Genomic DNA, 16,869 nt, shown 5'->3' on the forward strand with positions numbered 1-16,869 from the left:
GAAATCTCTGCTTCCTACAGAACCGGTGTAGTCTCTATTGCAGAATCTTAGAATTGTTTAGCTTAGAAAAGGCCTTTGAGACCACTAGGTCCAGCTGTCAGCCCAGCACTGCTCAGTCCACCACTAAACCATGTCCAAAAGTGCCACATCTCGCTTTTACTGTACACATTTAGTCTTTTATCTCCAGGGTTGGTTACTCAACCACTTTCCTGGGGAGCCTGTTCTTGTGCTTGGCAATACTTTTGGTTGTCACAGTTTAAACCTCCCCTGATGCAGCCTGGGGCCATTTCCTCGTCTTGTATGGCTTGTCACTGTTCTTTTCAGCCTTGTGCAAAGCACACACTGGCATGGAAATTGTGTCTTGTCTTCAGTGTTTGCTTGCTTGCTTTTGTGACACCTGTGTCTTAGCCAGCAGATTTCTCAAGAGCAGCTTATCTGTCAGATTTATTTTTCCCCTGCTGTCTTGTGTTTGTTCTCAGGAGGGAGGATCCAGGAAAAGCGTAAGTGCCACAGCCTGGCCTCTATTTGCTTTAATGTGCTGTGTGTAATTCCTTGTGGGTTGATCTGGAGTTTGTCATGCAATGCTTTCTGACACAGTTTCTCTAAGGTTGCAAGGCTGGGTCACACCTGTGTCCCTGCTGCTGTGCAGAATGGCCACAAGCATCATCCTGTGGTGGATGATGCTTGTGGCATCAAAAGAGAGCTGCCAGCAGTCATGCTCACAGGGCAGCCAAGGTGACTTTCCCACAGCAGATTCTGGGGCTAGCTGATGCTGGGATTCAGAGTGGGCTGGAGGCCCTGTTCCTCGTTTCTCTTCAACCTGTCCCCTACTCTGCCCCGTCTGCAGCAGCATTGGAACAGAGAGGATGGAGGCCAAATTTGCAACCAAGTGGAAGAGCTTTGTTAGGAAAGGAAAAGGAAATGAATAGAACAGGATTCTCATCTAGTTTAGATGTGAGGAGTATCTACCACCTTACAAAGGACAGATCTTGCTAAAATGGCTTCATCCTCAGAGGAAGTGAAGTGAGGTGAGCTAGGGAGGTGCCCTAAGCAGTACCCTGAGATGGAGATATTGAAGGTGGAACTTCAATAACCATAGTGGGTAGTTGCATTTGTGGGGATTTAAGTTTAGACTTGGCCCAGCAAAATACCTGCCTCAGCAAACCCTCCAATAAACATAATTTTGCCAGCATGGAAGTAAGTGGTTAGGCCAGCTCTCCCTATAGCACTTAAGGGGGTGACTTAATAGTTCATTTCAGGATGAACTGCTCTCAGTACAGGCCAGCAGCTCTGCTGGTGTGGTGACACAAGCCTTTCACAGTGACACAGACCACATGGTGTGCTGGGAAAGGCCTTGTAGTGCAAATGTGCCCTCAGCATTGATTTGTGGTTTCTGCTCATCCTCATGAGACAAGATTTTCTTCCACTTCCTATGGGAATAGTATCAACCCAAAGAGGCTACAGACTAGCGATAGTGGTGAAAGTAATCTCACCCCTAAAGAGTTACAGCTGTGCTAATTATCAAGCACTAAGAACAAGCCTGCCCTTAATAGGCCACAGCTGGATCCAGTTAAGAGGGTATTATAAAAGAGTAGGTTGGTTGGTCGAGATGAGAGATGGAGTTTGTTGGCTGTGCTGAGAAGAAGGAGTCAGTGCTGTGAGGAGCTGCTTGTGAAAATCACCTAGAAGGTACAAAACCTTTCCAATAGGACAGCAACACTGCTGAAGCTATTTAGTTACTATATAGCTGCCTTATTCCATTGTATAAAGAATTTATATGATGTATGAGAAACAAATTGACTGTAACTAGATCATTGATCTTCATTTTCTTCCATGAATAATCAAGCTATTTCTGGATTATTGTAGGACTTCCACACTATCTCTTAACAGCTCTCTTCATGTTTGTTTTTAAATCGTTGGCATATTTACTACACAATTCTGTTCAGTGCAGTGCAAGGGGAAAAGGGCATACTTGGTATCACTTCTGGGCAGTTTGATTCCTGGTAAATCCTGTCACACCTTTCTGACACTGTCAGTTCAGTTTCTCTTTGCCAATCTGGCAGAGTTACAGACTTGATGACTGATTTTGTGGGGTTTTGTTTAGAATAGTAAAAGGCTTGACAGCTAATTGTATAATACATATCCAAGAAATCTTCTTTCCTTTAATGAAAGTCATAAGTTGTGTCATCTCCTGGGGAAATTTTATCCCATGAATGTATTCAGAGTGAGAAGAATCTTCTCAGTTATCTTGGTTTTCAGGTCTTAGTTATTAATGTATTAGTCACAATCTCCCTGTAGGTGTGTGTTACTCAGCAGATTTTTGTTTGGTTTTGGGGGGGTTTTCAGGTTCACGTGGTGGGTATCCATGGCTGGGTGGAGGTTTCTTTCCTGTGCAACGAAGGCGTGTGCTTTCCATGTGTTATCTCGCATACCTGAATAATTAAATAGCCTCTTTGACGTCTACTGCCTGATAGAAAATTTACCTTGTCTACATGGCTTACTCCTAGTGTTACCTACCCAACACTTACCTTGAGCCTTATAGGTACATTGAACCTTACAAGCTTTAATGTATATTATGCAAAACTTTGGTTATAATCTCATTACTGATGATCATTAGAAAAATATTTCTTGGAATAGCATATGCATTAGGTTTCTAGTTCTGCTGGTCATGAACAAAGTAAGCTCAGGTCTTCCTGTGCTGTGCATCTAGAACTGGAGAAGACATTTTGCTTTATATATCAGTTTAACTTAATTTGTAATGAATGGTTCGTGGTACTCTTATTAAATGTTTAAGCAAAATTACTAAAATAAAAATCTAGTCATTCTTCACCACCAGTAAAGGCATCATACATATACAAAAATACTACACTGTTTTGGAACATGGCATAATTTTTCAATGCATTTTTCCTCTCGGCATCCCTCTGAGGTTGGAAGTGCTAACAAACACTCCATGAACTTATTTCCAGATGAGAACTGAGGTGCAATGAGGTTGAGACTTGATTTTTGGGTTTGCTGAGTTAGTCTGTCCGGCAGAGGAGGGAGCTGAATTTGCCTTTTCTCGAGATCAAGAACGGCATTTTGCCCACCCTGATCTCAGTGGTCGATCACTTCCCTCCTCCCGGAGGTCCCAAGTGCCAGAGCCTTAGGGAGGTCACAGCCATTTAGCGACCAGTTTTCCCTCAGACGACCAAATCCTTCCTTCTCTTTGAAAGAACTACCAAAGAAGGGAGTGAGTTATTGCCTCCAGGGCCAAAGTCAGCAATTTTGCCAAATACAAACCACAGAAGCTCTGTTTGCTTGGCAGTGCTAAGTTGCCTCTTGCTGTTGCTGGGGCGGGGAAGAGGCAGGGGACTAGGTGTGGATTTATGAATTATTAAACTCTTGCACCATCTAGTGGTACCTTTTCAAAAAAGCCTCTCAATCATCTAAGATAATAGCAGATAATCTATTTAACTTTCTATTTTAGATTCCATCTGCATGCATAATTAAAAGCAAGTAGCTGTGTAAAAGCGAATATTAAGTATCATCTTTCCCCTAAGAAGCCTGATGTTATATTCCTTAACATGTGTTTACATATTTCTTGCAGATAACATAACTGTTGGGTTTATCATCTTAAGCAAAATGCTCTTAGTTGCAGTAGAGTGAGCTTTCAGAGAAGAGAAACCAAGAACAGTTTGTGCACAAAATAATATTTCTTTTTGGTTCAAAAGGCCAAATGTTCTCTTTAAAAGTATGATTTTTAAGAGAAGCTGTATTGGTATTCTGAAGAGTAAGAATATCCACTGCATAGAAAGAGCAGTGACAGTGGGGCTGCAATTTTTTTTCCATGTAAAACTGCTGATGTGCCTTACATCTGCACTGGAAAGATTCTGAGGAATAGTCAGCCATGAAGAACCAATGCATTATCTAGCATCTGCCACTCAGGCAATCAGCTTAGATATTGTGAACTTTTTTAAGAACAAAACAAAACCCACCCTGAATTTCTTGTATTATTTCTAGTTTTTTTAGCCTGTAGGCTGCAGTCGTTTCACACTTTGAAGCTTTTCTCAGGATGCAGGGGAGTGGAAATGTTTTCTTTTAAAATTAATGCTGAGTCTCAGACATGATTCCAGCAGCAGACTCTAAGCAAAGCACTAAAAATAGTGAGAGTCATGATAAAATTGCAAGAGCAGGAAGTGTTGCCTCTGAGAGGAGTGGGGAGGAATCTCAATTTGCATGCATTCATTAACTTGGTGTCTGAAGTTAAGCTGCTTTTTCTAGGGTGCTGCTTCTTTCTTTGCTGTAAGAATTTTAAAAACTTCACAAACCAACTCCTGGCTGAATGCTCTAAGGTAGCTCATACCTATTACAATAACATGCTATTAACAATACATTATCACAGATCTAGCACATAAATCAGTTTATTTATAATTTCCTGGACAGCTTTGATTATTGCAGGTAGACTGAAGCTGTGTGCATGCTTAATTTTTTTGGATAAAATATCATGGGTGATAATCTCTGTTAGTGGTAATGATCTGGATCATGTTGGAAAGATAACTGCATGCTGGGCACAATGGTCTCACTGAAACTGGTGATTGTGCTGCTTGATCTTCATTGTAATACCTATGGCTTCAAAAGATGCTGTATTGGTACTTCTGCATAGAAATAAATCTCTATCTGGCAAGGTTCTACTTGCAGCTATTTATGCTCACACTCTTTTAATTATCATTTAAGTATAAAAGCTTGGTAATTGCTGCCAGGTGCAATGCAAATAAAGTGCATTACAGCTCACTTTGAAGGAAGGAGGCCACAGGGCAGCTCATAATTCTACAAAACAGCGTGAAAGGAGGTATGAAAACAAACATGATGGGCATCTTGGTTTGGGGATTTGTTTTGCCCAGGGTCCTTAGGCAGACTCAGGGCTGAGCCAGGTCCTTTCCACCTGTGAATTGGAATGGTTTATGATATCTTCTCTCTCTCAGGTAGTATGACTCTAACAATTATACATTAGAAAGGAAATACCCTTGAAAGTGGGAATGGCTGTTGCCAAGCTTGTGATACCTGATACTGAAAGAAAAATGTCCCATCTTTACCATTAGCACTGGATGTTTGGCAAGTGCAGAAAGACAATTTTCTGCTTTTAATGAATAGAAACTTCTGCTCCTGAACAAACCCAGAATTTAAACTTTTGAATAGTGATTTGTATCTGATAGTGGTATCTATAGGAAGGCAGGTTAGTTTTCTCACTGTATATTTGTTGTAAACAAGGAAAGCATATTTACCTCTGTCCAGTGTAATACATGACCTTTCACATTTTGATTTTACTGTATCACACTTTAAATGTGGTCCCCATCAATACTTCAATAGTCTGTATAAAATTCAGTTCAATTTGTTCCAGGTTTCTTTCGTGCTCTCATTTTGCTCAGTAATTCCATACTACTGTTGACTTGTTTGTGGTTGTACATAAAATGCTATAAATTGTCTTAAATTTCACTTAGATTCTTACATTGAATTATGAAGAGGCTATGGTGTCAGTAATGGAATTTTCCTGTTTGCCATATTTTATTCTTTCCTAGACAGTAGTGCAGTGATATGTTGGTGGTAATGTTTTCAAGGGAGAAAGACTTTTCCTGCAGGTCCAACCTTGTGTTAGTACACTGGAAAATTATGAAGTAAATAATAATCACAGTCCTTTCTACATATAAGAAGTAGTTTGTAGAATAATGAAATGCTCTTTTATATATTGCTGAACTGATTGGTTATACCTGTTTTTTTTTATTACGTGTATTTGCGTGAAATACCAACAAGGCCAAAATGAAATCTAACAACCAACCACTTTCTAAATCTCAAAGTAATCCACAAGTATAATGTCAACATTATCTTCAGTGCTCTTGAGCAATGATTAGCTTACATAAGCAGCTGATGAAATTGTCCATGCTTCCCTTTTCATTCCTTGGAACTAACTTGGAATTTGAATGTTTAAATTATTTGAATATTAAAATTATTTAATTTAATGTTATTTGAGTGTTTAAACAGATGAAAGTCCTGTTCTAGTCTGGAAAAATTTCTAGCTATTGTCATTTTAAAGCAATTATTGGAAATAAAACAGTGCCTCTCTCCTAAAATCATGTCCAGTTTTAATCCTGATACAAGTAATGTCAGGCATCATAAATATCTAAACAGGCCTTCTATTTGCATTTCTTTGGAGGAACTCAAATACTCTGCACATTTCTTTATTTTGAGAGCTTTAAAAAAAAATCTCTATTCCAACATCTAAGTAACATTGACTAAATCCATTAGCTGGCCAGTGGCATCCTTGTTCCTGAAATAGCATGACAATCTATTTTCAATAGACTCCAGCTACCTAAATGATTTGAGGAAAGACCCAAAATTGTATGTTCCCTTTCCCAGGGATTTCAGGGGAGGGAGCAATGGAACTAGAGTTGCAAATACTTCTAATATTATTTGAGGATTAATATTATTAATTCTTATTTAGTTCTTAGGAATCAAGTCATCCTAACAGTAAGACACTGTTATTGAGTGTGAGAATGAAGCAAAGATTTAGTATAACCATGGTTTTGCTGCTAGAAATGCCCAACATTGCATATAATTTTCTTGTCCTTTGTATCTGCCATTTTCAGAGTTAAATGTGTGCTTCTACTTGTGATGGCAACCCCATAGCAACACCATCTGTTTATTCAAATTGATGTTTCCTTACAAGTAAAACGTGGTAGTTAAATATAGCTTGACAATTACCTGACATTTTCAGAATTTAGTTGTTTTTCGTTGCCGCATAGTAAAAAAGCAAAACTGGAATTAATTTGGTTGTCAGACACTAACTGTATTGTAAATAATATTTCACAAAACCAAATATCCCAATTTTCTGTGAAGAAATGCTCTTATCTCTCACATTCACCTATGACTTGCTTAGTGTGGGTGGCTGTATGATCCAGATAATTGAGTAAGGACTGAGAGTGGGAAGTATAAATTCATAAATGTCAAAGTGCCTAGACCAGCTTTGGTTAGCTTTGGAAAACACATACCATAGTCTACTATGTCATGGACTCGGTTTTACCCTCTCACGTTTATTTGGATGAATGAGGACTGTGTTCATGTTACAGTTGTAGCTTTGCCTATTTGTAGGTGTAAGTTCACAAATGTCAAAGAATATCAATCAGCATGAAAGTAAATTTTTAGATCCCACCACCTCTTAAATTATAGCTGTGCATAGGAGTTGGTTTAGCACTACTAGTCCTGAAAGATGTTCTATAATTTCTGGGAACTTTGGGTTTACTTTTTTTGTTTGGGTTTTTTTTTTTTGCCTCTTTAAGAATATTGTGTATTTCAGAGGCCTGCTTGCACACATAGTTCACATCCCTGTGTTAAAGTATCCAAACCCAATTTAAGTCAGAGGCAGCTGCAGATGCTTAATAGAAATGTGTAATAGAAATATCTGTCCAAGCAAATTTCCAGTCTCTGCCAAAACACATGGTAAGATAAACTGGTATAACCTTTAAATGATTAATGAAAAAACAATCTGGTATGGTCACCTCGAATAAATGACATAACATCCTTAATCATAGCCACAAGTGCAGTTACTCTGTTGGAGCAGGAAAGTAAAAATATCACAAATATCAAGCACTTCAGGCTTAGATTTGAATGTCTATTTTGGCTCTGTTTAGTGCACAACTCAAAATGGAGATGTGGCCATTCTTCTCATTTCTACAGAAATGCATTGCAGGGAAGGAAGCAAGAGGAAAGAGAAAACAGGATAATTCCTTCTTAAATCCTACTACACTGTGGCAAGCAGAGTGGCATTATTGAGAGTAGTTCCTGTCTCTGTTCCTTTTGTTGAAGCTTTAGAGACACTATAAATTGTTAAAGGCTGCTATCACAACAGCACAATGCTGCCAGTGGCAGCCAGTGGGGCCCTTTCTGCTTGCCCTACTTAGTCTAAGGTACATGGGGAGAGGCAGGGGAGAAGGCTGTAATGAAACTGTACTACTTCAGTTCCTCAACATGAAAGGAAAGGAGATTAAAATGAAATAAGAGGCATGAGTCATCAAATTGACATGCACCACTGGATTTAGCAGTCAGTATTGGTAGGGTTTCTGTAGGAAGACCTGAGGTATTTTTGGCTGTTGCTGTCAATAGCTGTCAGAAGAGTTGGACTGAGCAAACTGAGATAAGAAGGAAGACTGTAATACAGAAGGGAAGTTTTAAAAAGAAACATATCTGCTTAATTAATTGCAGCCTACTTATATATTCATTAACTGCTATTATGAGTCAATCTTTCTTTGCTTCAGATTTCCATTCTGAAGATAGAAGCTAAAGAGCAAAGTAACTGTTCTCCAGCCACTGCCCAATACCATTTTACATTTTGTCACATTTTTGTACCTCTCATTTAAATAATTTAAATAATGAAGTACAATTTTGAGAAAAAGTTCCTAAGGGGAAACAGGACTGGTGTTTATACAGGAAGACTGTGCTATAGTTGAGATTCAGGCAGTCTTAATCTGAGAGTGCTTTTAAATAAGCAACTATCTATTAGCAACATTATTAGAACTAGAATTATGTGTGCATGGGAAAAAAAACTGGCAAACCTGTAAACTTTTAAGTTGAGAAATGTATTTATTCCTCCCCCCTATCCCCAAGGTTGAAATAGTTGACTCTAAATCTTGTGTGGGTGGTTTGTTGTTTTCTTTTTGGTGGTTTGTTTTTTTTTTTTGTTTGTTTTTTTTTGTTTTTTTTTTTGGGTTTTTTTTTTTTTGTTGTTTTTTTTTTTTGCTACTTCAAGCTACTTTTAAAAAAGGAAAAATCATTAAAAAATTTAGAAATTCTATCACGGATTGCCTGAGATGGAGTTAAAGTTCATGTAACACTATAGAAGTTGTAACACAGGCTTTTCACATGAAATAAGGAAAATACCATTTTAATAACTTTGTTTTGATAAAGTTCTCTCTTCCATCTTCTTTTCTTCAAGTAGTTTTTCTTGCCAGTTGTTATTCTCTTGCAAAATGTGCTTAACCAGCTAGCATAGTATTCCACAAAGGTCTATATAATAGTCACAAGCCACTTACCTTTTAAAATATTTTTCTTCAGCACCAGTGGCTTGTTTACTTCACATTTGCTGCTGTTAGGTTCCCTCACAGTGTTTTCAGCTGAGCCATGCTTAGAGATGACACAGGACTTTTCCTGGCTTGTTAGAGAGCAGCATGTGCCTGAAGCAGTCCAAACTGACAGAACACTTTTCTTCCTTCTTTCTTTCTTCCCCTTCATGGAAATTCTTAATCCTGGCAGAGAGCTGTAATTCTGATAAATCAAAGCCATAGTAACTGTCCTTGGGGAACATGAGATGTCCTGGATGGTGCTGCTTCAGAAAGTCTTACCCCACATAATACTGGGAGAAAGCACACAATCAATGGAAGAGTCTGTTTCTTTTTGTTGTTTTCTTATGCAGAAGCAGGTAGAAGTCTTCCCTTTATGGCCCAGTATAGTTTCCTCCCATTGCACAACCCTACAAACTGGCCTCTGCTCCCTGCAGAAGTGAATGTTTGTTATGATTGTGGTCCTGGTCAAGACAGCTGTTACAGTGAGACCCTCCCCAGTCAGAGCTTTGCCTCAGGTCACTTCAGTGAAGTCCTCCTGAATCACTTTTCACTAAGCACAGACAGGGCTGGTGGCAGTCAGCACAAACCCAGCACTGCAGCCTGTGGGAGAGGAAGCATTTGCCTCTTGTGATTGTCACTGGGAAATACCTTTGACACACTTTGGGCTGAAATGCTCCATTTCTGTGAGGTGCCTCAGTGCACCCCTAGAACATTATAGGAAAAAGGAGTTTGAAGATTGCTGCCTTGGAAGTATTGACTAGAGACTTTCCTTAAAGATGGCCTCAAAGTCAGGATTATTTAATTACAGAATTGAAGATTTAGCAAATTATGTAATTGTTCCGTAGGTGACAGTAATGAAATGCTAGATTGAGACTGTGATCAGCCTGCAGGTCTGGTAAGCTTGGGTTGGATTTGTAGTGGTAAAGAGCCAGGGAAAGAACCTGACTGTGCCAAATTCAAGTCATTGCAGAGATCCAACCAACAAAGAGTTCTCAGGTCAAGAGACCTTGGTGGCTCCCACACCAGGGGCAAAAAGAACAACATAAAGAGCAGAAAACTCTATCTTCTAGGAAGAGTAGAGAGTATGCTATTGCTGATGAGGTAAGTGAAAATGAAAGCAATTTACTGTCTAGAAATTTGCCATTTGTTTGTATTAATATCTCAATAAAGAGGCTGAAGAGACCCATGAAGCGCTACCTGTCCAAAGCAGAGCTGCCAGTATACATCTGAAGGGTATATATTCTTTTTATTATTATTTTAACTTGCAGCTAAGAAATAAAAACAGAAAAGGGATGGGGAAAGTCTGATGCATTTAAAATTAATTCCAGGCAGTTCAATTCCTTTGGCTTCAGCTGAATATGTCTTTTTTCTAGAATGTTTACAAGGGGTTTTGTGTTACTGTATATCTTTCCTCTCAGTGATGTTTATAACCAAATTTACCTTGAAGCAGTTGTTTTGAAATCTGATCTGAATTGCCTGGTATTGGCAGAGTTTTGTCTCTGTAATGGTTACATACATGGATCTAATTATCTGCTTTTAAAACATTTTGGTGAGGTAGCTTTATGATTTCTCCTATTTTTCTTTAGTTTAAACACCAACAGGTGGCCATCCTTGCTGATAACAGGGAATAGGATAAATGTGTTATATTGAAATTTTAAGACCACTGAGTCACATGGATAAACGTTGGAGTTGTTCTTTTTGTACCTGGACTTTGGCTTCTGTACAGTTCTTGCAAAATGAGTGCCTTTGGTTTAACAGTAGGTTTATTGTGTGTTGTATATACGTATGTAGATGAATGAGGTTTCTTTTTTATTTCTACCTTTACCACATTAAAAAAGAAGGAAATTGCAGATTTTTTTAAAGCCTAATGCTCACCTCAGTATGATCTGTGGGGGGTTTTTGCACACAGTGCAAGTGTAGGCCTGCTGAAATAACTGTTTGTCTTTCCACAATTTGAATACCTCACTAGCAAGTTGTGTCTAAAAATATAAAAATACCACAAATTGCTGGAATTAATTCATTATTAGGATCTATTTCAGATTGGAATAGTGATGAAAGGAACTATTATCTAAATTCTACTCCTTCATGATTTACTGCAGAGAACAAACTCCCTGCAGGGATATTGCACTGCTTCTGGTTTATGGGCATAAGACACACAGCAAATGGCAGTGGCCCATAGGAAGCTCACAGGGGATCTGCTAGAGATAATTAGTGCATCTGTTTCTCTTCCCAAATTCATCTGTGGTACTAAACTAGCTGATGATTCTGTTTTGCTTGATAATTGTGAGGAAGGTTATTTGACTAATGAAAGGTTCAGTCTTCCTCATTCAGACAGGTAAATTCATGTTACATTGAGAAATGTAATGTGGATAGCAGGAAACGGGTTGCTATGAAATACTGTTTCTTCCTAATGCTTTGCCCTCAATGAAGGCTCATAAAATGTGTGACTTGGAGTTAGCAGTGATGACCCCTGTGAGTGCAGAGGGAGGTTCTTGAGAAACAGTGCAGCTGCCATACCTGGGAGGCTGATTTTTTTGGAGATGGTGAGCTGTATTAGGGGAATACTGTTTCACTGACTCTTAAAAACTTTGATTTAATGAGTCAGAATCAATTCTATGCAAATCTGATTTCTCCCTTACTCTTCTTCTAACTGTCAGAGAGGAGGAGGAGGAAAATTTTATAAAACACTTTTTGCTTTAAGAGTAGAATTTCAGATGAGTTACATAATGTCCATGAAAATTGAGAGTGAAATGTACTATTTTGACCTTCACAGTCATCTGATAAGTGTTTTACAGCCATTTCAATTTTGTCTTCTTAGTATCATTAAATTCTAGAGAACTAAGCCTAGTCAATTAAGATTTACCCACTACTTTATCTAAGTTTAAAATGTGGTTTCGAAAAAGCTTTTGATGTTTTAATACTGAATGTATTTCAGAACAGAGAAAGCTCATAGCTCTATTTCCCATCCCAAAGAACTTATTCTTTACGCCTCTCTTTCTTAAGGGTACATTCTCTTGGATGTCAGTCTTAAACTACTCTTCCTCTTGTAAATAATATCTCGGTTTGTAAATAATGCCTGGGTTTGAGTCTATCTTGATCACAGCATCCCTGAAAGTGAGTGTCCTCGCACGGCCTCCTCAGACCTTCCACTGGCTTTGTAGCCTCCATTGGACACTCTCAAATAGCTTCATGTCTTTCTTATGCTCTGGTACCCAAAACTGCTCACAGGACTCGAGGTGAGGCTGCACAAGTCAGAACAGACAGCTATCATTTGGGAATATTTTGGATTGAGGAGGAAGAGAGTCGTATTTAAGCCCTTTCCCCACACCTGAAGTTACTTATAAACTTCATAGGAATTACTACCAATGAACATTTCTAATTTCATAATTTTGTGCAAGAAATAAAAAGCCTGGGTGTGAGCACATGCTTTAGTTGCCTGGTAATTTCACTATAAAATGATGATGTGTTATGGTAATTTTAACATTAGACTTTGATCAGCAAGCTAGACTAGCTACCTCCCTTCCAACCTAGATTTTTCTGTCACTTCTAGAACATTATCTGTGAGCTGACATGAGTAAAAGGGACTAAGGATGACTGAACCAGTAATTTATATTTCTGTCCAGTTAGGTTTTAATTTTAGTGTGATTTTTTTGAATTTGTTTTAGAGGCAGAAGGATGGAGAATCAATACAAGTCTGCTCTAGGGAGTGTTTGAGTAGGAAGGGTTTTAACAGAGATGGTTCACCTAAGGCAAATAATTTTCTCTTATTTAGGGGAATAGCTATGCTAAGTCTGTTAAATGGACGTTAATGGTATTTTCATTGCTACTTCTATAAACATCAAAATATACACAAAATTGATAAAAATAATTTTTAATGTTCTGGTGTTCTTAACCTTAGTAACCTTAAGAGATTTCTGTTATAATAAGTAGTTTGCACTTAATTGTCAGCATGAAAACAATGAAAAATGAAATACAGAGTTCCTGTCCAGTGCATCTGCCTTCTGTAGAAGATGATGTTCATGCTTTCTTTTTCCCTCTGAGGTTCAGCAGAGCAAGACAGCCTTTATGACACTTACTGGATAGTTTAATTAGGCCATTTGAGGCACTTTGGATCAAAGTAAGAGAAGAACCTGTAACTGCAGGTCAAATTTCTTAGTCCCAAAGGCCACTGGAACACTTTCTGTAGACAATTGTGAGAATGAAAGCATACTATAATTTAAAAGGCCTCTTTTTCCCCTTACAATAAAGGCTTAGTCTTTTTGCTGAGTGCAGGGAAAGAAAGAATGCTGGTTCAGAAATAGAACTCTTGTTGAAGGTAGTGGTGTGTCTCATGGGCTGATTTCAGTCTTCCTGCAGGGTTCCCACTTGGGCTGTATGATACATTGTGGTTAAAAACTAGGTATAGGCCCCATTGTGTTGTGTTTCTTTGTTTAAAAGCAAGGTGAGAGTGCCTCTGACCCATCTACTGGAATAATGTGTGAAGTGTGTTTGACTGTTTATCCTTTGCCATGTGCTTTCTGCTCTTCAGGCTGTGAGCAATGTGCTGGTAAATCTCAGAGGAGTAACAGTAGCAGTCCCAGAAACAGAAAAGCCAGAATTAGGAAAGGCAAACTCTACAGCAAGCTGATTTCATTCTGTTCTGTTGTATGTTAATTGTAGCAGAATAATGATCTCAGGAAATAAATTGTGTCCCTGTGGACAGCTCCAGCCTACATCTCCAGACCTGTGTGCACTACAGTGATACACTTGCACCATATGTGCAGGGGCAAACCAGCATATGTGAAATGTTTAATGTTTGTTGATAGTAATTCCTCTCTGTTTAAAATTGGTGAAAATTAGTCTTATTTTATTGCAATTGTAGAATCCAGGCTCATGGAGAACAGCTGTACATTGCTGTATATATGTGTCAGAAAGTAACATCCTTACATGACAATGGAGGGGAAAAAAACCCAAAAACCCACAAAATGGACATTGCTGTCACTCTGCTATCTCTGTTCTACCTGTATGTATACATATTTTAGTTTATTTATAAAATTTTCAGGCTTGCCAGTGCAAGTTCTGGCTGCAGTTATGTGAAATAATTCTAGTTGATGGAAAAAAATAAATTTGCCCTAAGAAAATTTTATTTTAAATGAAGTCAGTCTTAACAGATGTTGACAGACTGAAATCACCAAAGTGAATATACGTCTAATTACTTTCCATGAAGTGTCATCTATTAGAAGCAGTGTAAATCAGGAGATGTCTCAGAGAAAACTCTCTTAAATTACACGAGAACCATTTTCATGAAAATCTGTAGAGGCACAACACATGCTGTTCTGTAATAAGGAGAGATCCCTGAATTTTATACATACAAGAATCCTATTCATTTGAGAACTTAATCTTGTGTTATATGAGGCTTTTGCTGTTGACTTCCCCACAGTCAGTATCCCCTCTCCATGTTCCTCTTGCACTTAGTCACACGTACAATTGCGACTCATGTCTCAAAGGTCCTGCCTTGTGTCTGAGGGCAATCCATCTTAAATGCTGTCTTTTAGAAAATTAATTTTTCATTATGTCTCTTTTTATTTGTTTTCTCTCTTTGTGTTACTTGCTTTTCTTCTCTTCCCATCAGCAGAGAGATGAGTTTTGGTTTTGGCTCAGGAATGTTTTTAGTGGCTGCTGTGGGAAGATCAGATGTAGTCTTTCAGCTTAAGCTGAACTGCAGCAGGAGAGAAACTTGGATATGTAACTGTCCTTTTGCCTTTTCCTTTCTTTCTGATTACATCCCAAGTTTCTCCCAGAAATTTGAACAGTGTAATGTGAAGACTTGGTACTCTTGTTTCATTCTGCTTGAGTGCCCTGATCTGAGCCAGAGCCTGGGCTGTGGCTCATATGGGAGTATCTCACATACCAAATGTGCATGAGCAAGTAAAGCCTCTGGCTTTGAGAGCAGTGTCTCCAGGAAGCATCCAGCCTCCTGGACATGTGCTTGGCAAAGTTCTGCACGTTGCAAACCCTGAAACTGCTGCATCTGAGCTTCTGCTGTCATTAAACCCTGGAGTGATGTGTGGTGTCCACCCATCTGCCCAGGGATTCCTCCTGTCATTAAATCCTGTACTGATGTGTGGCATCCACCCATCTGCCCAGGGAGTGCTTGTTCGCTCAGTAGTGTCACAAAATTACTGTGGTGAGTCATAGCTAAGTGTCCTGAGGTAAACTCCAGCTATACAGTGTGCTCTGTGCTCCCTTCAAATTGAAAACCCACAACTCAAGATCAGCACAAATGGGGTAACTGTTGAAAACTCACTTCTTCAGAGGATAAAATCTTATCTCAGATTCACAGACCCTCTCTTAGTTAAGAATGTCTGCATTATGTGTAAGAGCAAACTGTATGAGTTCTATGGTGTTGTCATTAAACATCCTTTCTATCAACAAACCCCTGATGGCACCTAACTCAGCTCTTTTCCTGGAGAGAAGGAAAAAAACCCCAGCTATTTAATTAGGTCTTCTGTACTCTCAGCCAAAGCTGAATTCTTTTTTGTGAGATTTTTTTCTAGGTAACACTTCCAGTAAATTCTGTTGGTAGAAGCTGACCACTTTTTATAGTCTATACACATGGGCTAAGCTCTCCTGGATTTGGCAGTGTGGAAAACTGGCCTGACACAGGGGATGGGGCCAATGCTGTAGAATCTTTTGCTCAAATGTATTCTCTGATTGCTTTTAGTCAGCATAAGGCCTGTTCCTGCTTGAGGAGAAGGGAATAAGAACTGAGAAATGCAAGAGCAGCGATAAAGACTCAGGAGTTTCCCTCCTACTGTCCAGTTTCTGAACTTCACCGGAGAACTGGATAAATGAGTCATTTTCAGCCTGGAGTAAACCCCACAGTAATGACTGGCCTTAGAAAGCATCCTGCCCTTCTATGTTTTGAGATGCACATCAGGGTTTCTTTAAGAAACAGGTTTGTCTCCTTTGATATAAAGAACTTCCTGTTTGCTGTTTCTGTCCATAAAACCTTCCTCTCCTCTCCAGGGGCAAGTAATAGCCCTGTGCTGAGCCAAAGGGTAAACAAAGACTTGTAATCAAGGAGGTGTTAGCAACTAAGTACTGGTCTATTAACTGCCTGTTAGTACTCAGTCATTTGTTTGCAATTTCTTAATTTTCTTTTTTAAATGTGTGGGAGGAGCAGAGAAGTGATGATTTTTATTTTCCGTTCTATACTGGGGAAAGAGCTGAGCAAGAACATAAAGGCTGTTTTAGGGACTGGTTACCACTGAAGAGTGGTTTTACAACATCTCTTAGCTGAATAATACTCTTTTCTGTGGTTTTGAGTTTTGCGGGGTAAAGCAAGAAACATTCTTTTACAAGCTGGTCTTGAAATGTGTAGCACTCTGCCATGGTTCTGGACCTTGAGCTAACAGTTGCAAAACTAGCTCTATGTACACCTAATTTTGTACTTCTTAGGTTACCTTCCTTCTCTAACTGATGGGAAGAAGAGCAAACCTGCTGTTGCAGTAGATGAATTTCTGATTGGGATGGTTGGTAATTAACTTGTTAATTTCTCTGTGGGCAAATTTTCCACTGTATTTAAAATATCAGGGGTTTTCCTATCATGTTGTTTTCATAGTTCCTGTAAAAACAACTATTGTTCATGTGACATGGGACTGAGATATTTAATTGCTGTTGAGTGCACATACATTAGTAATTGTCACTAGTGTTGTCACAAACCTGCACAGGACAAGTTTCTGTGCTGATCCTCAGCTGTTGCTCTTCTAGAAGGTTCTTTCAAAAATCCCATTCTCTT

At 38.8% G+C, this 16,869-nt stretch overlaps 1 protein-coding gene across 3 annotated transcripts in view; it reads left to right on the forward strand.

The window, feature by feature from the left end:
- The window catches only part of OTUD7A (OTU deubiquitinase 7A), a 138,242-nt gene that overhangs the window by 9,722 nt on the left and 111,651 nt on the right, over positions 1-16,869 (forward strand). Inside the window, exon 1 of one of the 3 annotated variants that reach the window (XM_064388537.1) lies at positions 1,658-1,689. The exons of the other annotated variants lie outside the window; for them this stretch is intronic. The gene's annotated coding sequence lies outside the window, so the exon portion shown is untranslated. Of the gene's footprint in view, positions 1-1,657; positions 1,690-16,869 lie in introns of those variants that run through there. 3 annotated transcript variants of the gene reach the window in all.

Source organism: Passer domesticus, chromosome 14 (genome assembly GCF_036417665.1).
Source record: "Passer domesticus isolate bPasDom1 chromosome 14, bPasDom1.hap1, whole genome shotgun sequence".
NCBI classification, from domain to species: domain Eukaryota; kingdom Metazoa; phylum Chordata; class Aves; order Passeriformes; family Passeridae; genus Passer; species Passer domesticus.